This window comes from Protopterus annectens, chromosome 11.part0 (assembly GCF_019279795.1).
Source record: "Protopterus annectens isolate FY-2018-M chromosome 11.part0, PAN1.0, whole genome shotgun sequence".
NCBI lineage: Eukaryota > Metazoa > Chordata > Ceratodontiformes > Protopteridae > Protopterus > Protopterus annectens.
The window spans coordinates 341,980,729-342,005,321 of NC_056745.1; positions in this window are offsets into that span (position 1 = coordinate 341,980,729).

Below are 24,593 nucleotides of genomic sequence, written 5' to 3' on the forward strand. Positions count from 1 at the left end.
TGTTAGAGCAAGAAATCCGGACAAAGCCATAAATGATGGGGGAACAAAGGCCCAAAATTAAGGACAATTTTTAAATATTGATCTTACAGACTTAGAAAGTTTATAGAATAGCAGGTTTTGTGTTAGCATGAATTTTCTGAAGGGTATGAAGTCTGAAACTAAAATGTCAGTCATTATTTTCTAAATTCAGTCTTAAATTACTTGACACTGATTTGCCAGAGAACCACAAATTTATGAAATATGGACCAAAAACATGAGGCAAAAATTGGGACATTCTGGGAAAATCTATACAATTAATACCTATATTTTCTGTGGTATTTACATTCTGAAGAATTTGTTGTGTAGTACTTTGTCTTAGATAAGGATATAATGTACATCATTGCCCTATTACATTCTCCATAAGGGTATCAGATTTTCTGTGGTATTTACATTCTGAAGAATTTGTTGTGTATTACTTTGTCTTAGATAAGGATATAATGTACATCATTGCCCTATTACATTCTCCGTAAGAGTATTAGATATCACCTAGTGAAAACAAGTCTGATGCTTCATGGCAACATTCTACCATCAAACTCAGACTGAAAAAAAGCAAATGGCTTTTTTTTTACACTTGTTAAATGCAACCTTGCTATTCAATGAGCGTAAAATAAAATACATAACTAGCTAGATAAATAAAATAAAATGAAGTCAGCTAGAAAAAGTAACTGAGCAGTTTCAAGGATGTTTTGTTTAATGATGCAAAAAAAAAAAAAAGAAAAGAAAAGGTAATACAATCACGTATCTGTGTGTATGGATGTGTCTGTGGCTAGGGTGTGTGCGAGTGAAAGAGAAAGAATGAGAGAAAGTGAGCAAGACAGAATAACTCTCAAATTCTTTGCTCAATAAAAAGCATGAAACAATGTCTGGCTTTATTGACTGTGGAACATTAGGAGTCACAACAATTTTATAACAAAATTTGAAACCAAAAAAAAATTTTTTTTATATATATATATATATATATATATATATATATATATATATATATATATAAATACACTAATAAAGAAACAAGTGAGAAACAATATAACAGCTATCCCATTATCTAAGTGCAATAATGCATGGGGTGGGCATTATAGGGAAATAATGGACCTTCCAGGAGGTGTAGAGGCCTCTGCCTGCAGCCTTGGGCCTCATAACACCCTTATCCAGTTCCTTATTTCACCAGTAGTGTCTTCTCTGTGAGGCACTGTTACTCACATACAACATATACACAACTGATGAATGTTTGGGTCTCTCACCTGTAAATTCCACAGCGGTTTTGATAAGTAAGAAAGATTGTTAAACATAAATATTAAACATGAGCATTTCCACATTGTCTTGAGTTTGTTTAGCAGACTGCTAGTCAATTCAATATTAATTAATTTAGTAGTTTTCTTTTAGTAATCTCTATTTTGTACCATTAAAAAAAAAAATATATATATATATATATATATATATATATATATATATATATATATATATATAAATATATACATATATGTCTAGGACTAATGATTGCCTACACATTTCATCAAAACTGAAACAGGCGATCACAGTTTCGCAAAAGTGCTTTTTCACCAAAAAGCACTTTCGCAAAACTGAGCTAAAAGAAAGAAAAAACATAAGAGAATGCTTTTTGCTGAGATCGCGGCACAATGGGGATAAGGGAATATTCCCTTTTCCCCACTGTTGTGCGATCTCGAAGTGAAAATATAAAAGTAGGGGGGTGTGGGGGGTACAGCCTCCCACATGGGGTGCAGGGGCTTGACCCCTGCATAAACACTATTATTGCTATCATTTTTTTTTTTTTTTTTTTTAGCAGACTTTCATGAAAGTGTGCTCGACCTTTTCAGTTTCGTTGAAACGTGTTGTCGGTAATTAGTCCTAGAGCCATATATATATATATATATATATATATATATATATATATATATATATATATATATATATATATCTATATGGGTCCCCTTTACATGGCCTACTTTTCAGAAATTCAACTTTCATATGGCCGAGACCATATGATCGACTTTCGAAAAGCTGACCGTGGGGAACCGCTATCTCTGTACAGTGTGGAATAGGAAAATTTCCTTCTTCCGCACTATAGTGTGATCTTGGAGTTGGTATATTTAAGCTATGGGGGTGTGGGGGGAAGAGCCCCCCACAGGGGGTGCAGTAGGGATTGCCCCCCCCTGCTAACACTTGAAAGGTAAGTGTTTGTTGTGTGTTTTCTGTTTATTTTACATGGTTGGCTTTTTGAAAGTCGATCATATAGTCTCGGTCATATTAAAGTCGACTTTCTGAAAAGTTGACCAGGTAAAGTAGACCCATATATATATATATATATATATATATATATATATATATATATATATATATATATATATATATATATATATATATATATATATATATATATATATATATATATATATATGTATATATCATAGGACCATAGAAACTACAAGACAAGTATGTCTGAAAACTATGTGTGCCTTGCGAAATAACATCCTCAAGAAGTACCACCCATTTTCACTTGAACCATCCATGCCAGGCCTAGGATGAACTTCAGGGTTCTCCTCCAATCATCATAGATATTCTTGAAGTAGGCAAGGATGTCTGTCTTCTTAACATTTGTATGGATTTATATACAAATATAAATATTTCTTCAGATATAATTTGTAGTTATGTAATATTACATATCAAGCAGTCATTTCATTAAAAAATGTCCATTTAATTGAGAAAGCTATAATGGAAAGCAATTTATATTCTTACCTGCCTTATCTGACTAAGGTAGTCATTATATTATAATCTCTTTACTTACCTGTGTCAGGATAATAGCAGTTACTAGTATTTTGTTTGTTTAAATTAGACTGTTTTTTTTAAGTTTTATTTGAAATGGATGGAACTTTATATCAGTTTATGACAATAGATCAGCAATTATGTATAAACATTCAGTTGTCCAAAATAATATGAATTACTCCATAGATAGAAAATATTTGCATACTTATGCAAAGAATAGTTGTTGTTGTTGTTTGTCTTTCGGATTTTCCCAGTTAGGGGTCGCCACAGTGGAACTCCAGTCTGCTAATGATTGGCAGTAGATTTTCATGAACGCCGAGGTGCCAGCTCGACGGTCAACCTTCAACGAAGGCACGCCCATTTACGCATGTCTTTCGAACGTCCACCCAACCGCGGGGAGGACATGCAGACTCCACACAGAAGGCACTCCCCACACTCCAGCCGAGAATCGAATGGGAGAACCTCTTGCTGTGAAGCAACAATGCTACCGCTGCACCACCGCGGATACTTATACAAAGAACAGTAAAACACCGAATTTGGATATTTTGCTTTGAGGCACAATGGTCTAGTTGATTCCTTCCATTCCAGTGTTATGGGTCAAAGCCAAATAAAAGACACAGCTCAGCATGCTCCTGCCTGATGCCCTGCACAGTTCTACAGCAGCAGAGAGACAAAAGGGAGACTTTGGAGTGATTATGTATCATGTTTCTGCATTTTCTTGCTGCCTTTAACTAATTCTGCCTAAAACACCAATTTTTTAGAGTTTCTGTGATTTAAAAAGCTTGTTTCAGCTACATATTGTACTTATTTTACTGCCTGTGCTTTAATTTTTTTGTGTTTAAATTACCTGTTTAACTGTTGTAGGCTACACACTCAAGTGTGATAGCCATTTCTGTGCATTTAAAGTGTTGTTTTTTATTGTATCTACTTTATTTTCTGAAAAAAAAACAAAAAAACAAAAACAAAATACTTGTTTTCCCACCTTTCTAAGCTAGTATAGTCCAGTTTTCAGGTTAGTGCTTAATTCAGGGCTGTGTTACAAGTTTCTGTGTTTTCCCATACCTTACTTGGATAGAAGGAAGTTTCTCTGCTCACCTGTGAGAGAGGGGAGCTTTGAGCAGCCTATCTGTCCTTGGAGGAGTGGTTTCAGCCTATAAATTAGTAGTTTATTGGCCATTTTGGGCTAATTTCTATCTCCTTCATTTCTCTGCTATAAAACCTGCATTAGAGCGGTTTTGCGCGCTGGGCAGCGTCAGTTAGCTAGGGTATAACTATTCTTGGCTCCACAAAGTCTAGTTTTCAATTTTTCCCTTGAAACTAGACAAACTTTCAACTTAAGCACTCAAACCATTCACTTCTCAGCCCGGCTCTTGCTCAAAACTCATTGCAAGCACTAATAAACCTTAGCACTAGACCCCTCTATACTGTAGAGAAGGACAAGGATCTCTATTCGACCTTACCAGCCAATCGGTAAAACAGCTCACTGTATCTATCCAGGCATGTCCCAAGGTCAGTTTCAGGTCTCTGGTCCAACTGGTGAATCTGGGTATTTTGAGGCAATGTTGCAACTGCCTCATGTACACAGACAACCCTCTGCTCCTACCACCAAACACTAATACATGCGAGTGAGGCAGTTATACAGCCAAACTGAAGGCTAAGCTCTCTCAACCCAAGACTGGACCAGATAGTCAAGAGGAGAAGGGAATTACTTGCATCACACCACCAGTCTCACATAGTCCTATAAAACCAGCACTGGCAAAAAACACACATAAATACATGAAAACGTACTCGGAGGCTTTAAATAAAAATCTGCAAAAGCAACAGAGACCTCCAAAGCAGTCATCCAAGTAACCTCCATCCCCAACACAAGCCATGAAACACATGCTTCACAAAACCAGTGTGCCACGCAATCACAGCCCTTCAGGCAAAATAACATACCCAACACACTAGTAATAGGTGACTCTATAGTCAGGCACACTGACGTCCCACTCACTAGGCTGAACAAGGAGAAGGCTACTGTTAGCTGCCTGTCAGGTGCCAGGATCCGCCACATAACACAAGCACTCAGGTCACTCCAGAACAAGTACAAATATGACTCTGTCATTGTCCATGTTGATTAGAATGACTTGAGCCATACCTCCCTAGACTACATGAAAAGAGACGTGGAAGAGCTCTCTGATCATGTAGCCCAGGCCGGTATGACCGTGACCCTGAGTAGCATCCTGTCCTCACCAAGAATGATAACATGGTATAAAGAAAAAATTATCAATTTCAACAATTGGTTGAGCTTCTGGTGTCATTCAAAGGGGATCCAGTGTCTGTCAGCCTGGGATGACATGCTCGACAAGCCATGCAGCTTCGCTAGAGATGGCTTGCACCTGTCACCCTTAGTCTTTTGAATACTGGCCAAGGCTCTTGCCACTCTCATAGTGCCTTTTTTAGGCAAGGCTCAAAAGACAAACCCACTGCCGTTAATAGCACAAGTGACAAAAAACTGAGGGTAATGCTACTCAATGCCAGAAGTCTAAACCTCAAAATGCACGCACTCGAGGCACTCCTCAGTATGGAGAAAATCGATATATGTGCAGTAACAGAAACCTGGTTTAAGGCTCCAGAGAGCACCCCAGCACTACCAGGCTACAGCTCATACCATACATTTTGGCCACAAAACCCGGACCGAAATACAAAAGGTGGGGGTGTATCCATATTCAGCAAGGATACCCTCACCTCCAGTTTAGTGGCACAGCATGATGCTTCAGAGATCATCCATGTGCAACTAACAATGAGCAGAACTGCAATTCAAATTGTAGCTTGCTACAGATCACCCTCCATGTCCCAGGACCCCCATTCCACATTTTTGGAAACACTGGGAAACATAAAAGTCCTACCAAACACCCTGATATTGGGTGATTTCAATTACTCAAACATTAACTGGGAGAACTACTCAAGTACTAACTCCCTTCCAACATTTCCTAGAATTTATAAACTCAAACACCCTAGATCAACTGGTCAACACCCCCACCAGAGGTGACAACATATTGGATCTGGTCATCACCAACATGGGTGACTGGTGTTCCACACCAGAGGTCAACCCCTCGCTGGTTAGACCTGACCATAAACTAATCACTCTGGATATCCACATTCCATCCCCACCCTCGGTCAAAGAAACCACTGTAAAAAACTTTTCAAAAGCAAACCTCATGTTACTTAAGACCGAGTTGGAAAGTTTCAAATCCCCCTTGCTAAAGGATAATGCTGCCCAAGCTGCAAAATCCTTTACTAATGCACTCTACGGGCACCTACAAGAATGCATGGATCGTGCTATCCCAAGCAAAACCAAGACTCACTCCTCCAAGAAAAGGAAACTAGTATGGTGGACCCCTGCCATAAACAAGCTATACAATAGAAGGAGGAAACTAGGACAGAAAAGAGTAAAATCGCAAGAAGGGAAGACATCCCTGATCAGTATCAGCAAGAAACTACGATCCCTCATAAAATCATCCAAGGCTACCTTCGAAAGAAAAATTGTCAAGGACTCCAAAAATAACCACAAGGCATTCTTTAGCTATGTCAAGAATCTAAGTGGCAATTCTCAGATCTGCTCGGAGTTAGTGCAGAATGGCACAAAATACACTGAACCGACAGATATCGCCAACATCCTGGCAGACAGGTTCAGTGCAAAATTCACTCCTCTCTCACCCCCAAAAGGGCCCATAACTATACCAGAAGAATGTGGTGCCCCTGAAATCACAGACACTCAGGTTAAAACAGCCCTCTCCAAAGCCAAAAACACAGCATCAATGGGACTGGACGGTGTCCCAGGCTGCATCCTACACAAGCACAAAAATGAATTAACCCCTCACCTAAACGCACTGTTCAAACTCAGGCTCTCCACAGGCTACATGCCCACTGAGTGGTGCACAGTAATGGTTATTCCACTCCACAAAGGTACAGCCACAACAGACCCTGGGAACTATCACCCTATAAGCCTGACTAGCTTGGTCTGCAAGGCTATGGAGCGCATCATCATGAATCTCATTAACAGAGACATTGGGAACCTCCAAACACTGGACCCTATCCAGTTCGGCTTTGTTAAGGGCAGATCATGCCTCCTAAACCTGGTGGACTTCTTTGAGACAGTTGGCAAGAATATAGATGAGGAAAAGGTGGTCCACACAGCCTACCTAGACCTCGCAAAGGCCTTCAACACCATTCCGCATTCTGGTATTATAGACAAGCTCACCAGCCTGAACATAAATCCCTACATCACGAGATGGGTTGTCAACTGGCTCATGGACAGAACCCACATGGTAAGAGTTGTGGGAGCTAGGTCTGACTCTAAACCGGTTACAAGTGGCATTCCACAGGGCTCAGTCTTAGGACCCCTTCTGTTGGGCATATACTTCTCAGAGGTACAGGCAAGCACAGGAGGACTATGGCTGACCAAATTCACAGACGGCTGCAAACTAGGGGCTATAATTGACTCTCCGGCTGACACAGACATCCTCCAAAAGGGTCTCACTGAGACAGATGCCTCGTGTCAAAACCATGGCCTCAAGCTAAATGCCAGAAAGTGCATAGTCATCCCCTTTGGAAAAAACAAAGTACCCACAAACTACCACATAGGTGGTAGCCCCCTAAATACAGAAGACATAATAAGGGATCTGGGGACCCAAGTAGATAGTAATCTCTCCTTTGATAATCACATTGCTAAAGTGGTTAAAAATTCCTTTTATGTGGCCCACCTAATCACAAAAGGGTTTGCATCCAGATCAAAAGAGGTCATTGTGCCCCTCTACGCATCACTCATCAGACCCATCATTGAGTACTTCGCCCCATTTGGGATGTACCTTACAAGACACCTGCAACAGCTGGAAGGACCACAGAAGTACCTCACCAAGAGGATCACTGGCCTCAAACAGATGCCCTATGCAACTCAACTGAAGAAACTCCAGCTGTACTCGGTTGTATACCACCTACTTAGAGGTGATCTCTGCTTGACATACAAGGCCATGTCCAACACAGAATTGATGGACATGCTCCACCTAAAGAAAACCATATCCCCTCGAGCCACACACTCTAGGGATCTAAACCTCATCACAACAATAAATAGGATGTACTGGAGGGATAGATTCCTGTCCCAGAGACTTCCCATGCTCTGGAACAAGATTCCAATCTACATTAGGCAGAGCTCCTCACTAACACTCTTCAACAGAAACCTTGACGAGTGGATGGGAAACAGAAAGTTTACCCCGGGGATCACTTCAGTGGATCTGCTGGACAGAGGCACAGGGAACTAATCTAAGAGGGTGGCAAAAGCCAACACATTCTGGCTAGGCTTATAAATGTCTTTAGGCAGATAGCCTAGTACCTACCTATGAACCTATAACTGAACATTTCTGTTATAAGTTTGCCAGGGATTGCTCATCTATAGGATATTAAATACAACTTTTATTCTACTACCAGTATATGTGAAGAATCAGTATGACTGTTAAAAGTGCTTACCTCAGCACAGGCAGAAGAGGCCTTGACTGTGACCCAGACGACCTGTGTTTGATTAGTGGCAGGGGTCTTGGAGGTAGTGGGGTGGGGGGCTGGTGACGGGAGTGACTGGCTTTTCTTAACTTATCTATCTGGGAAGAGGAAGGCAGGTGTGGCCTGCATTTATTTATTTATTGACATTTGATTCCCAGGAAAGTTTGACTGGGTAGGAGCCGATTTTCAGTGGAGGCTCAGAGAGAGAAAAGCTCCAAAGTATTGCAGAAACATTTTAAGAACAATAAATTTTACAGTCTTTAAAAATAATACGAAAAAAAAAAATACAGTTTAAATAATTATACCAAATTAGACATAATATAAAAATATTGGTTAAGAATAGCTACAAGTCATATGGCAATGATTTAATAATAAGATAAATGTTAGCCAGTTTACAGATAAATTAAAGGTATGTTAGTATAATACAAACAGGAATTGCAATATGAAATGAGAGAAAAGCAGTCTTATGGTATATTTAGAGAGAAATCCAGGAGAAGTAAGGAAGTGAGTGAAGGAGGGAGAGTAAGGAGGTGTGAGATATGAACAGGTACTTGTTCACATTCAGGGATATAGTTCATCCCGGTGTTGAGAAAGAACAGAGATAACATTTGGCTAGGAAGTCTTTCAGAATGATTTTGAAGGATGGAAATGGAGGGTCTTGACCTGATGGATATAGCTAAGGAGTTACAGGCCTTAGTAACATGATACAAATAAAGACAATGCATAGCAGATTTGATAGGTTTGTGGGCAGACAGGAGTTTTTAGTCATTGGATTGTAATGACAGACTGGAAACATAGTTGCATACAGTGTTATTTAGTGCTGGACAAGCACATGGATTCTGGATAAGTGAGACGAAGCTGTGTACAAGTTAGCTGATAGGGTAGCTGTAACCAGTTTAGGCTTTTTAGTGCTATACATTGGTGAGTTCTGAAAGAGTTATTTGCTGCAAATTTGGCAACTTTGTTATAGCATTGTTCATCTTTTAATTTTTGTGATGCCTGAAGGTTAATAAGGATGAGACCACCATAAAGAAGTGCGGGAAGAAGAAAAGTGGCAAGTGTAGCTTAAGTTGTGTCAGTGATAAAGTTTTTGGCACTATAAAACATCCCTAGTTTTTGATGAGTTTTTCTTATGCAATTATGTATATGCAGGTAGAATTTAAGATGATCATTCACTATCATCCCTAACAATTTGCTATGAGAAGTGACATCAATGGTTATATTATTAACAAAGAGGACTTTAAATTTTGTTTTTTCATAGGAGAGGGATTTGGGGGAAGGAAAGTAGTCTGTTTTTTAGGGCTGAGCATGAGTTGTGAGTTACAAAGCCATGTTTCAGTTGCTGTTGCTTCATGAGTACATTTTTGGAGGTGTTCCATGTTGTCAGATATGCAGATGACTGTGGAGTCATCTGTGTACTGTATTAAGGAGGCCTGTTGTGTGGACGTGTGGAAGGTGTTGGTGAGAATGTTAAAGAGGAGAGAACCAAGGATAGAGCCTTTGTGGTACACCTGTGGTGACTAGAAAGTATAGGGAGAGGGTGGAATTAGGGTTTATTGACAGAATGAAAAAAAATGATTTTTGTTCAGTCAAACCATTGGATCAACATGTTTAAAAGAATGCTCTAAAATGAATGCATATCAGAGCATCTAGAAAAACATGGCTTTTGAGGCATTAGCTACTTACACAGTTATTACAATGTAATCTAGTCTAGTTGTGTTGTGTTGAAAGGATGCAAGGAAAAAGTAAAGTCAAAGAATAAGACCAAATTTCTTATCATAGTTATGACTTTTGTTTAGCCATCATTTGATGAAAGAGATTGTTTGAAAAGCTCTAAAATGCAGTTTACAGCATCTGTAAACCAATAGCTTAAACCAGTTTTTACTCCAGTTATTACAGTGCATTATTAGCCAGTTAGGCTGTCTTGGAAGTATGCAGGAACAAACAAGGCTAAAGAATAAGACTGAATTTCTTTCCTTGGTCATGATTTTTGTTTAGGCCATCATTTGTATGCATACTGTATTAGTTTTACAGGCAACAGTAAAAAAACATATTGGTTATATTGGTTACAGAAAAAAAAGGCAACATTTTGCTTAACTGGCTGCATATTTGCACAATGCTTTGTTCTCCAGTTTCTTGTCTGGGGTGCTTTTTACACTTCTTCCCTTCATCTTTGGGAGTTTTTGCTGTATGCTTCAGCTATTTCACACATCTCAGAAGTCTGTTGTGACTGAACATTTGTTTCAGATGAATTCCCATTAATGATTTCTGATGGCAATAAACATCTGTAATGAAGATAATATGATCCATATTCTGCACTGGAACTGTTGCTGTCAACCTTATCTTGTTGGGGTGTAGCAATGTAATGTGTTTTAACATTTATTGTTATCCTGATGTATGATATGTAGAACACTGTCTGTCAGCACAATCAGTATCTTAAAGCAGACTATAGCTGAACAACTTTAACAATTAATGCAGAGGATTAATGCTATGAGCTGTAATAACCTGCTTCCTGTGGTCCAATGTTTGACTCCCTCAGACTCTATTTACATAAATGTGTTATTCTAAGCAAGTTACTTAACCACACAGTACTTCTGAACTGAGTCTAAAGAAGGTTCATGTGGATCAGTACTCCAGCCTGGTTAAGAAATATAGGTAAGTTGATTTAAATGGCTAGTATTATTGTTTTGAAGCTTTCCCCCCCCGAGCCTCTGCTGAAAATGGGTTTCGCACCCAGTCGGACTTTCCAAGTAAACAAATCTCAAATAAGTAAATACATAAATATTCACACTAAAAACAAAAGGGTGATTTTTGGGAGAGGGTGGACATTATATGTACATGACATCAGCATTTTTGTTATTCATTTGGAGTGCAGCATTAGGTTGGGCAAAGAAAAAACATTAAAAATGGAGAAATAAAATAAATCATATATTTGTGTCTTTGCCAAGCTACAAAAAAACATTTGAGAGACAAAGGAAACATTCCTTGAGTTATAGTATTAATTATTTAATTGAATTTAATTTGACATCAGTTTGACATTTAATTTGGTTGTTTGACATCAGATTTCATATCTGAGATCTTCAACAGAGTACTGACAAGTGCAGAAGTGTCTGGAGGCTGGAAGACTCCCAAGTCTGGTACCCTGCATAAGGTGTATGGGAGAGAGTAAAATATGTAGAACTAGAGGTCTGTTAACTTAGTAGAAGTGGAAAGGGAAGTCATAAAAAGAGTTATGTAGAAATGAGTGGTTCCTTTTTTGGAGGACAACAATCAATAGGGCAGCAACCAATGTGGACACATATGCCGAAGGAGTTCTCAGTCAGTCTCAGTACTCATAGATATTATCTTTCTGGGTTTCAGCAAGGCTTTTGCCTCAATCAGAAATAAATAGAGGATAGAAAAACTGGTTTGTTTGGGGTATGACCAAAACTAAGAGGAGTGAGATTGCTGCATGTTTGAAAAGTAGGATACAGAGGCTTGTAATGACAGGGCCAATATCAGGATTAAGGAAAGTAGCCAATAAAACACAACATTTCTGTCTCTAGTCTTTATAGAGTTTGTTTCATTGTAATCAATGGGAATGCAAAACAGGATCATCCTCTTCAATGATGAGTTTAAGATAGGTACACAAACAAAGGATGGGGTGTATAGTCTAGAGAAGGGGTGCAAAGGCAAGTATTTAGAAAGGCTGACCAAATGGGTAGAAATGTGGCAGCTGAGTTTCACTGTAAAGAAATGCAGAGAGCTACACTTGGGTCACACGTATTCTGATACATAGTAAAAGCTCGGTGGAGTAGGACTGATGCCAACAAAGTAGGAGAAGAATGCAACAGTGCTGGTCACACTTGGACTTGAACATCAAGCCAATGGAAACTTCAAACAACAGACTGCATCTTTAGGGGAATATACTCAAGATGAAAAGAAGTAATGTTTGTTCTTTACCAAGCCCTGGTCAACCTCACCTTGACAACTGTGTGCGGCTATGGAAGGAAAGGGACATGCTGGAAATAGCCTAAGATATAGTCAGATAACATCATGATAGAAGAAAAAAGGTTACGTCATACCTTATGCAGGCAGAACCAAAACCAAATTCTACAAGATGGATGCACAGAAAGAGGAGAATTTACCAAAATAAAGCTGTAAAAGTATATATGAATCAGCACAGTGGCTTGGATTCAGTTCAGAAGTATAAAACAAGGATTTATTTTGTTCATCATGGAATTGTTAGAAGTAACAAGCAGCTGACAACTTACAAAACATTAAGGCAAAAACATAAAGCACCAGGTTGGAATCTCCAATAGTCTTGATGTTCACTCAACATTTCAAGCAATGTTCATTATCCTAATGGCTACTCTATAACAGGCATCATATGGGATTCAATCCTTCTTCATGTCCCCCTCCCCCATAAATCTGTATCTGTACTTCAAGGATAGTTCATGTGTGTGATGTCCCTACACTGGCCCAGTAATCAAGGAGTCTCAATACTCACTACTTGCACCAGTGAGGGATGTACACATTGGGAGGATGACAAGTATGCACACAGCAATGTACAACTTCCCTTAAGAGCACACAGTGATCATAGTCAGTCTGGGGTTGGTTTCTCCCTCTTTCTCCAGATCCCCAATAAGACTCCCCACTGGCACAGCTATAGGGTCAAGATCTCAGCCGAGCGGTCAAGCCAAACCCTCCAGCACCCTCTCTGTCCAACCAGTGCTTCATGTCCCTGCCCAAGTAGCTGACACACACACTTTGAGATTTGATTTATATACAAACACACACACACTCCTGAGAAAGGCTGGTACAGGTATAGTAGCTATGCCCCCTTCTGTCCAGACTAAAAGGTAGTTATCACTGCCACCAACCAGCTCTTTATCAGCTACTATAAGGCCCTTAGAAAGGGTGCCAGTCCTACTGTGTAATGTTACTATTATCCAAATGGTAAGTTTGACCAAGACTTTCAAGACTATTTAGAAGTGGCCTGTACAGTGTCACCAAGTACACATGCAAGTAGTCTAAGAGCTTAAATATCTCTAAACTAACCAGCCACAATTAAAAAGTTTAAATATATTTAATAATAAAAGAACAAGACAATACTCAATAACTCAGCGCAGTGACTACAGAGTTCAGAATTACAGGAAATATATTAAAACAACATTGCAGGACAGTCTCAAATAAATACAGAAAACATCTAAACTAATCTTACTGTATTCCTATCTAACTGTAAACAAAATCACTGTACCCTAGTTACTTATTATTAGCAAGGCAGAAGTGCTGAGATAGATGTTTCCAGGTCCAAAGACAAATACAAAATGCACAGTCTCTGAGACAGTTCCTAAATTAATACCAAAACATTACTGCTGAGTCAGCTGAATGACATCACTATTTGTCACCTGCCTTCAGTTACCAGGCTAACAGATACCAACAGAATTTAACATTTCTCTGAGAAAAATACATATCTCTCAGATGTGCAGCTACTAGGAAGTCACAGAGGAATAATAACACCTTACATTCCAAACCTAGTAATTATTTTTGTTTCAAGACAACAGAAAGAAACTCCTAGCTCTAGACACTCTGTCACCTTGCTGCCTTGAAACTAACTTTTATAGCACACTTTTAACTTATTTTCTTGAAGTTTTGCAAGTTAACTCTGTATGTTCCAACTTCTACCATTAATATAGTTTATATACATTTCTGTTCTTTTCCAGTAGGGTACACCATGGTCACATTCGTGAAGCTCAGTACATGGGTTCATGGGGTTCATGGGTTAGTACTAGGCTAACTGCCCGTGCGAGCCATTTTAAGCCTAGCCAATTCTCCCTTGTGAGACTCAAACCCTGTACCTTGTGTTTGTAAGGCAAACACCTTAACCATTAGGCCACCCTCCCTTACAGTTTAACACATACTTCTGCAACAGTAGTTTAATATCCACATAACATCTAGTTCTCTTACATTTGTAAAACAAGCCTATGGATCATATTAATACTCACAAATGATATATGACTATTTACAAAATTCCAGCTAGCTGGGCTAGCAGCATTTCAGTTTGTCACAGTGTGTTTGATAAACAAGCTCTGGGCCTATTGGCTACCAAGGAACTTCATGTTATGGGTCCCATGTTGGACATTGAGGTGACATGTAGTTATCTAGCTAACTCTTGAGAATGAGCTAGTGATAAATGAAATATATACATATGTTTCCATTAGCTGAAGTAGGTTATCCATGTGTTCAGCTGATACAATATAGTATAGTTTTTAAAAAATATATCATGAAATTTTTGGTACCGGATAATGCATGCTGAGTAAAACTGTTCCATGTTTCCAATGTCTGATAACCAACATGTTATAAGTATGTCTTCTAGGACACTGTAATCTTAAAGTCCACACATCTACCATTTATTTAAAAACGTGTACTTTCTGATTTAGATACAAGAATGACTAAGGCGTAGAGGGCCTTATATCTATTCCTTTTTTCATAAGAATGCTAAACAAAATCACTTTAATTGTATTATTTCATTCCTTAACAGAGAGTTTAAAATTATGCACATTGATATTTGTAATACAAGATCAGCATGTCAAAAGTGTGACAACCACTTGACAAAAATATTGATAGTGATTAAATTTATGGTTACACAAGTGTCAGGTCACTGTGGGGATCAATGCCTTACATATGGAATATTATCTTCAGCTTGATGCAAATGCTGTTTTGGTTTATTTATTGATTTACATTTGTTTTCCAGGCTAGGGCACTAATCAGCAAAGACCAGTTTCAGGCCTGGCCTAGGGTTACTACAGCACAGCAAGTAATTTGGATACAGAAGATTGGCATAGTTGTTATAAAAAAGGAAATCCATCCATCCTCAACCACTTTGCCCATTTTGCACATGGGGCTGGGGTGTCAGTTCAACAGTGGCAATCATCTTAAGCCAAGGTTTACACTGCTGAATGGGTAGCCCTGCCATGGTAATTCATTCATACTACTCACTTGCACCTACGGCCAATTTAGAGTGTCCAAACCATCTACTGTATATCTTTGGAATGTGGGAGGAAACCCATGTGACTGTAGGAAGGGCATGCAGACTCTACACAGAAGACACCCCAAACTGAACCAGAGAACTTCTTGCTGTGAGGTGACACCACTAACCGCTGCACCACCGAGGCTGCCCTGTTATAAAAATGGAAATGTTTATACATAAATAATTTGACTATAGTTATGGAAGAGCAGTATCAGTTTTACATAACTGTAAAATTCATGTACAGAATATGCATAAATACACCTATTTATAGTCTTTATGAGGTATGTTATTAAAATTTACTAAAGCATTCAGTAAGTACACGCTGGTGTGCTGGAATGGAAACAATGCAGTGTCAGGAAATACACTGCTAATGAAACATTCATAGCAAATGTAGAGAAATTACTAAAATATGAATTATATTTAGTATGGATTAAATTAGCAGTAGAAGTGACTAAAATGAAAGCTTGTGATATTCAATAAATATAATCTCCTACAATAGAAAATGTATTTATTTGATAACACAGTAAATGAACCTAAGGAAGGATAGTGGACACTTTGACAAGCAATTCTTTTAACATCAGATACCATGCCCCTGCATCTGAATAGTTACTTCACAAGTTTTGCAGTTTTTCTTTTATTCTTGCACTTTACTGCAGTTATGTGCATGCACAAAAAGGTAAGTTATGGTAAAACACTTAAAACGGGAAATTACAGCAAATGATAACATGCAAAAGTGCATTATGTTTCATTTATTTCTGAAAGGTTTTCTTGTAAAAAAAAAAAGCACAAAAAAATTCTTTCACCACACGATTCAGAACTCCAATTCTAATCTAAGTTGTCTTGCACATTAAAGAAAGGTTTCTGATTTATGATCTGTTGCAAGGATGTAAGCTGTCATGCAACAAAACTAATGATGTTACTGCCAGTGTCACAGGTACATGCAAAGAATTATTATTAAAAAGCCAGATACCGTGATATACAAAGCAGTTAACAGAATAACTGGTGTCAGACTTATGAGACAAATGTATGAGTATGCTTCTTAGCTGATGGCCTTATGCTAAGAAGCGATATGTTTTGTATTGTTTTCCAGTCTTCCCATAAACAGGTGTCCTGGTATTATTCCCTAAAGTCAGTCTTCCCAGAAAAGCACTCTGGGTCATTGAAATCTACTCAGTAAACAAAAATAAATAAAAGAATACATAAATGAATAGACAGAAAAATGAATTTAATAAAGTATTATAATTAGAAAACATAACTGCTACAGTAAGACTGTAAGGATATTCCAAAGTATGATTAGAGTGAGAATAAATAGCCTGCTAGAATATTTACAATAAATTTACCTTTTTTGGGCAGTCTATATACTGCTGCTAATTCATTCATTTCTTTTATTTTTAGTGTGAACCTGGCTATATTATAAAATTATTGGCTTATTTTTAGAAAAGCTTATTTCTGAGTCTAACATGGGGCCATGGGATTAGAGCAAGATGAGACAATCTTTCTTTCACCTGTTTGTTCCAGTGAGTGGCTTTCCTAATGAATAGTATTAACAATAAATCTCCTTAAGCAGCAGTGGATTCTGATGTTAGAAACATTAGCAATCAAACAAAAGTGATCTATGTTTGGCCTCGGATAAAACTAGTTTTACTCTGTTAATTAAAAGATCAAACAAATGTAATCTATGTTTGTCTTCAGACAAAATGCCTTTTACTTGATTAAGTACAAGACTGTACCATTTAAAACGTCTTTCATGTTTGTTAAGCATCAGTATTATACCTGCATAAAAACAGAAATTAAAGAAGAAGGTCTCTTTTAAGAGTACAGTTTAGCATGAAAATGTAATAGAAAGTTTTTTATGTGCTTTCAAGTGCACAAACCAAAACTTGAACAATGCTATAGTAAAGTCACTAAATTTGCCACAAATACCACTTTCAGAAGCCACTACTGTATAGCCCTAAAAGCCTAAATTGGTTAGAACTACCCCATTAACTAACATATACGCAGCTTCTTACCATCTATAAAATTATCTAGCATCCATCTGCTTGTCCAGCACTAAACATATTCCCACTTGTTTATTACAATACCGTGACCAAAAACTCCTGTCTGTCTACAAATCTATCAAGTCTGCTGTGCACAGTCTGTACTTATACGATGTTGCTAAGGCCTGGAACGTACCTGTATCCCTCAGGTCAATACCCTCCCTCTTTTCCTTTAAAATCATTCTGAAAGACTTCCTAGCCAAAATCTGGATATGTTCTTGCACTATCCCAAGATGAACTATATCCCTGAATATGAACAAGTACCTCTTTGTGCCTTGTACTTCCTTACTAACCCTTCTTCACTCACCTCCTTACTTCAGTCAGTTTCTCTCTCACTGACTATATTTAAATATTTTTCCCACTTCACATTGCACTTCCTGTTTGCATTATACTAATTTAACTTTACGTTCTCAAAACTGGCAAAAATTTCTCTAAATATTAAATCATTGTTATATAAGTTGTATTTGCTCTAAACCAATGTTTTCGCAGTATGTCTAATCTGGTATACTTATTTAACTTGAAGATTGTAAAATTATTGTTCTTAAAATGCTTTTGTAATACTTTGTAGCTTTTCTCCCTGGGCCTCCCCTGAAATTGGACACCTGTCCAATCGGATTTTAATGGTAATTGATTGTCAATAAATAAATAAAACATTTTAGCACAAACAAAAAATATTTTCATTCCTCCTCTAAACTCCCTTAAATGCCGCAGGAAACTATCTTGCTGCACATGTAATGCATACGTCCTTTGCAACGTTCAGGGCTATGGACTATCCTATGAATTTTATGCTGCATATGTGAAAATGGAATAAGTCAGTTGCTGTCTATCAATGCATCAACTGATGGCTGCTCTTCATGTGATATGTTGTGGACAGTATGTATAGTGATTATATTACTTACCTCTGGGCATTCATTAACTTGACTGTTAAACTACTCATAGGTTCATAGGAGATTACTAGGCTAATGGCTCAAAAGCCCTTTTAAGCCTAGCCAGTTTTAACCAGATTTTTCCCAATTTTCTATCTCTAGATGAAAGATAACAAAGGTCAGCGAGTAGAGTTTTGACAATTTCTACAGAGTGCCTCTGTCCATAAGGGACATGGGTGACACCCCATGAGTGAATTTGTGATTTCCCATCCACTGGTCCACATTGTTCTTGAAGATGGTCAGGGAATGATTCTGCTTCATGCTAATAGGAAGCCAATTCCCAGTGTAAACTTTTCATGTCAGAGATCAGGTTTAGATATTTGGGAGCAGGTAAATCTCGTGCAGTTAGTTTTGTGAGTATGCAACATTTTCATCAAGGCTGGGTCAAAGACTGCCTTGTAAGTCAGATATAGATTATCCCTCAGTAATTGGTAGGAAACTGAATACAGTGATAGGTTTTAATTGGTCTGTATATGACCTGCTTATACCCTGTATTTTTTTTGTAAGAAATGCTCCAACTGTGGCAGGTGTCTGGTGAGGTACATGCCAAAGAGTGCATTGTACTCAATTACTGGTCTGATGAGGGCTAAATATAATGGTACTATGACATCCTTAAATCTGGATGCCATGCCCTTACTTATAAGCTGAGCCACATAGAAGGATTTCCTCACCACCATAGACACTTGGTGGTCAAATTTTAGATTACTATCTATCTGAGTACCCAGATCTCTCTCCACAGGGTCCACTCTTAAGGGGTTGCTATCAATGCTGTAATTTCCAGGGTTATTTGATTTTCCACTTGGTATTATTATGCACTTCATTGCATTTAGTTTGAGGGCATGGCTCAGACACTAATCATTAGTCTGCATAAGTTCTTTCTTAGGATATCAACATCATTTGAGGAGTCAGTTATTGCCTCAAACTTGCAATCATCAGCAAACTTGGTCAGTCAAAGGCCATTTACATTTGTCTTGACATCTGAGAAGTATATCCCAAAGAGGAAGGGGCCAGCACTGCGTCCTGTGGTACTCCACTAGTTACTGTCCTTTTGCTGGATATGGATACCACCACTCTAATAATGTGTCCAATCTGTAAGCCATTTGGCTATCCATCTGGTGATGTATTGGTTTATGCCCAGATTTGTGAGTTTATCTGTAATACCCAAGTGGGATATTGTGTCAGATGCCTTGACCAGTTCAAAGTAGGTAGTATTCAATGACTTACCTTCATCCATGGCCTTGGGGACCTTGTCAAATAAGTCCATCAGACTGAGCAGGCAGGACCTATCCTTGACAAAGTTGAACTGGGTTGGGTCTAAAGTCTGGAGATTTCCTATGTTTTTGATAATCAAGTCCACAACTATCCTTTCCATAGCCTTGAATTTGAGGCTGGGCAGACTTATGAGTCAGTAGTTTCCTGAGTCTGTTGATAGTCTTCTTCCCTTTTGCAGAGGGATGACTGTTGCTGTCCTCCACTCTACTGGGACAAAGCCTGTCTGGAGACTGTGGTTAAAAGAGATCTGAGTGGATTTGCTAGGTCATATTTCAAGCTATTTAATGGGCACCCCGGGATTCTGTCACGGCTCACTGATGCCATGTTTCTAGCTTTGGAGAGTACAGTGATGGCTTGCTCTTTTGTGAAAACAGACAAAGGAATGGTAGGGGGCATTCCATGGTTAGTGACTAGAGGTGATGGTGGGATGAAATTTGATCTGAATTTATTGGCCCGCAGGTTTGCTATTTCTTCTGATTGAGTATTGGTAGTACTATCTACAATCAACTCAGCACATTGTTGAATGTTTTCTTTAAAATTTTGGACATAACTAAAAAATGCTTTGAGGTCATCCTTTGCTTGGGAGGTTATATTAGTCTCATATTTAGCTTTTGAAGACTTGACTAGTTCCCCAATTTGCCTATTGAGAGTAATGAAGGATTTTGTTTTCTCTGTTATGCACCATCCCTCTTACTTCTAGACAGTAATTGTTTCTGTCTGTTATATAGGGGTCCACCAGAGTGACTTGTTTTCCAGCTAGACCTGAATTTAGTTAGATCAAGTACTGCCACTTCTTTGCAGTTGCTTAAGTGGTTGTACAGGGCATTCATATATACTTCTGCATAGGCCTCCATAATTTTGGGGTTTGGGGGAGTTTTAAAATTGCCCATGTTATCACTTAATAGAAGGTAATGTGAGTTGGAAAAATTCTTTAGGGTTTTAGGGTTTGATGGGGGTTTTACCATTAAATTGGTTTCAAATTAGACTGATTTAAGATCCAATCTTACCAATGAAGACACTACATCTTTGCATCTTTGTGAGTACTATGTCAAGGATATTTAAGCCCCTATTGGGAGTGCAGACCAGCTGTTCCAGAGCATTTGCATCAACTAAGTCCAGGAATCTTTGAGTCTGCATGTTAATGGTTATATATGTTTTCCAGTTTATGAAGGGGTACTTAAAATCACCCATGAGTAGTGTGTTGGGCTGAATGGTAAGGGATTCTAGTAACTGCAGATATACAGAGTGACTTTTATGGTTCATGGTCGGGAACCTGTAGTTAGCGATGATATAGTGGGAGATTTTGCCTATAGTCAGTTAGACACGGAGTAGCTCAAGTGAGTCATCCTACTTGACCAATCCTGAGGCCCGATTATTTTTTATGTAAATGGAACCATCTCTTCCTTTCATTTTTGTCTTTTCAGTGGGTCCGCAGCCTTGAATCATTCTCTGTAACTGCACAAACATCAGTATTCTCCAGAACAGGGAGAGCTTCCAAGGAGTGCAGTTTCTTGTTAAGACTCCTATCACTAAGCAGTCATACCTTCAGCTTGACATTAGAAGAATTTGTTATGTTGGTGGGTTTGTTGGTATGGCACTGCCTAAAAAAGGCATTATGGGGGTGGCTAATGTCTTGGCCATTATTCAAAAGCCTAGTGAAAACAGGTGCAAACCATTTCTGGCAAGGCAGCATGGTCTGTTGATCATGTTGTCTCAGGAAGAAAAATATTGGATCCCCTTGGAATGACACCAGTAGCCAAGCCAATTATTGAAGTCAATCATTTTATGTTTGTTTGGTGGCATCATTTTTGGTGAGGGTAGAATACTGCTCAGTGTCAGGCTCATACTTGCCTGTGACACATATTCAGAGAGGTCCATCAGGTCTCTCTTCATATAGTCCAGGGAGGAATGTATCAGGTCATTCATACCCATATGGACTATGAATGAGTCTTACTGGAACTTGTGATAGAGTGACCTGAGTGCCTGCATGATCTGGCAAATCCTGGTCCCTGACAGACAACTGACTGTAACCCTCTCTTTATCCAACCTGGTGTGTGGGGGGGGGGGGGTATTTGTCTCATGATGGAGTTTCCAATGACCAAGATGTTTGAATGTGTGGTGTTTTGCCTTAGGGGCTTGCTTGTGGAGACACTGTGATATGCATTTTTATGTGGAGTGGTTGGTGTTGGCTTGATTTTGTTTGCATGTGGTTCCCGAGTACCTCCACATATGTGGGTTTATGTGTCAGGACAGTTCTTTCATGAATAAAATGATGTGCTGACAACTTGTTTGTTTGTCATTTGATTTGTCAGTATGTGAGAGTCGTGTCTTAACTTTCATAGTGTAACTACATCTCTCACACACTGCGTTTGTTAGTTTCAGGATTAAATGGTTGTCAGCATGCATGAGACACAATTGTTATATTGTTATATTGCCTCAGGATGCCCATGTCCACCAGTCTGGCCACAGATATAACACAAAAGTGCCAATCCATTGTTTCAGTTTTTTTTACTATAGGTTTACCCAGGGAGAAGAGTGGATTTAACTGGACTTGGATGATAGCACACGGACGAAGAATGGGTGCTATAGTCAGTGTGAACTGCAGCTATCCAACAAGGTGATGCTGCTCTGTGTGCAACTCAGATGCTCCTAGAGTAGCAGAAGGACTGACGAAGATTGCAGAAATAGTTATTCTAAGGGATATTTTAACTTGAAAACATTTTTGCGTCTGTACAGGGCACTGCTAACTGCTGCTGCATATGGAAACAAAAGAAGGTCATGTGGAACAAAGGATCATTTGCTATTAAATAAAACCATAAAGGAGAATTGTACAAAGGGGAAGAATGTTAGTATGGCATGGATAGATTACAAAAAAGACTGGACAGCATCCCACATTTATGGATAATGAAGTGCTTACAGCTGTATAAGATACATCCTACATTGATTAATTACATTACAGTGACCATACAGCAGTGATAAACCACTTTGCAATTAAGCCAAGATAAAGAGAAAATTATTATCCCAGTGATAAAAATTCAAAGGGGGATATTCCAGGGTGATTCTTTGTCACTGCTGTTGTTTTTTTCTTGCTCTTACCCCATTAAGGTGTTTACTTTATAGATTAGGTCTTGGTTACAATTTGGATCTCAGAAAACAAACTTGCTTAAAGATTTCTCATCTACTTTTATTGTGTGACTTAGCTGTATAGTTCATCAGATGAGGAGTTCAAATCATAATTACAATTGATTAAAACTTTCTCAGATGGTATAAGAATGACATCCAGTCTTCATAAATGTGCAAAGGAATGCAGGAAAGTTGCAGTGCAACTTGAGTGGGAAAAAGTGTATAAATATTTGGGAACTGGTGATGCATCTGCAATAAAAAACATGAACAAAAAAAATCAGTAAGGAATACTTCAGAAGACTAAAACTAATGTTGGAAACAGCTTTGACATCTAGGAATAAAGTCCAAATTATAAAACAAATTACAGTTTTGGTATAATTGACTGTTCCCACAAAATATTGGATCAGGTTGACAGAAAAACAAGAAAAATGCTTCATGGTTATCACATGCTATATAAAAATCAATGTATAGCATGATTATGTATTTCACATTACAAAGGAGGTATGGTCCTTCCTGAAATTGATTACATGTGTGATCTGCAGTCGTTGGACTGTATACATATCTGCTGACCTCATTAAAGCTAAACATAGTGAAAGTTTTAAAACATGATCTGAGGAAGTCTAAGATGAACTCTCTGCTTAGTTCAGTACAAGCATTCAGGTGGCAAGTGGGAATGGAAATCAAACCAGAAGTAGACAAAAATCAGACAACTGAATTTGCCAAAAAACAAAGGAAAGGATTTAAGGGAAAAGGATCTGATGAAAAGGAAATAAATGTGAAAAAGCCATAAATATAGATAATAATATATAGAGATCTCCTACAGCAACCTTGTGTTGATCAGGATTTGATGCAAGAATGGTTAAGGACAGGTGAGTTGAAAACAATGGCTTAAAGGTTAATAATGGCAGCCCAGGACAGTGGACTACATACACATTCTTTTAAACAAGAAGCATCCTTATTGAATTTTCACTTGTGGCATAATCTATATAAATAAAAACAAACTATATTGACATATTTTCAGTTGTAAAAATGATACATCATATATAATCTTCTAGCCAGTCATTGTCAATTGAACGTTCCATAGCTTATTCAATTCTTGCCATCCCATAAACCTAATTCCTTCTCTAAAACATTGTTCTGCATGCAATGTTCCGACAGTTCCCTTTTTCTATGCAGTTTGCTCCTACCCTTATCTCAAGTTCCCAGTTCCAATTCTTTAATCTCTGCTACTTCTTGAACAGTTGGTTTAGACTTTGATTTCCATTTCCCAGCAATTGCTTTTTTGGCTGCCAACAGAATTAAACTCAGCAAGGCTTTACTATTTCTAGGCAATTCCGATTCTGTATCACATCTCAAAAAAAAATAATAATTTCCTTAGTTACACCGATTTGCTTACCCAGTATTTCTGACACAATAGTCAGCAGGGAATTCTTAAAGTCTGCCAACTCATTACACTCTAAAAATATGTTCCTGATTACTTTTTTCTTCCCCTTTACACCTCTAACATTTGCAATCTACCTGAGGAAAATTCTTTGGAGTCTGCTTGGAGTACAGAAGTACCTATGCAAACATTTCCAAGCAAAAATCCTAAATCTTCTAGACCTTTTGCATATTTGCCAGCCATACATATATCATCCCATTGTTTCATTTTGAATTGCTTATCCAATTTCTCTTCCCAATGTTTTCTAACCTCCTCTGATTTATAACAATAGTTATCATGAAATATTTGATATGCCCTATTATACCATGACCTCCCATTAATATTCCAAAACGTGCACGCTGATTGGCCAGCGTGCACGTTGTAAATCGACTTATACTAATGGAAAAAGGTCCGGTCGTCAGGACTTTTTCCATTAGCATAAGTCTCTTTTA